This window comes from Austrofundulus limnaeus, unplaced genomic scaffold (genome assembly GCF_001266775.1).
Source record: "Austrofundulus limnaeus strain Quisiro unplaced genomic scaffold, Austrofundulus_limnaeus-1.0 Scaffold8470, whole genome shotgun sequence".
NCBI classification, from domain to species: Eukaryota; Metazoa; Chordata; class Actinopteri; order Cyprinodontiformes; family Rivulidae; genus Austrofundulus; species Austrofundulus limnaeus.
In genome coordinates this window covers 1-357 of record NW_013960872.1, presented here as the reverse complement: position 1 = coordinate 357, position 357 = coordinate 1, and the positions used below count along the sequence as shown (strand labels likewise).

Sequence of the window (357 nt, the reverse complement as noted above, 5' to 3'; positions counted from 1 at the left end):
GTGGATAGAAACTAGGTACTTCCTAAGCATGTGAGTGAAAAAGTCACAAACTGTTGCCAACTTATGATTGCCTGACATGAGGCATCACCCACCCTAGCTTTCATCTAATACCCTGTCTCTGTGGCACAATTGGTTAGTGTGTTCAGCTGTTAACCGAAAGGATGGTGGTTCAAGCCCACCCAGGGATGTTGTACTGCTTGCTTTCCGCAAAGGTCTCAAACCATTTGTGTGCTCTGTGAGTTTTTTGGAAACCTCAATGTAATTCATTTCATTTGTCTACAAAGGTGTATTTGTTGCTTTTCTGTTTTGTTTTCAAACAAATATCATTAACACTTGTGCGAAAGAAATATTCTACAC

The 357-nt window shown here is 40.3% G+C and overlaps 1 non-coding gene across 1 annotated transcript; it reads left to right on the top strand.

The window, feature by feature from the left end:
- The first annotated feature begins 114 nt into the window (after window positions 1-114).
- trnan-guu (transfer RNA asparagine (anticodon GUU)) lies at window positions 115-188 on the top strand. Its single transcript has one exon. It is a non-coding gene; the product is annotated as a tRNA-Asn (tRNA).
- The last annotated feature ends 169 nt before the right edge of the window (window positions 189-357 follow it).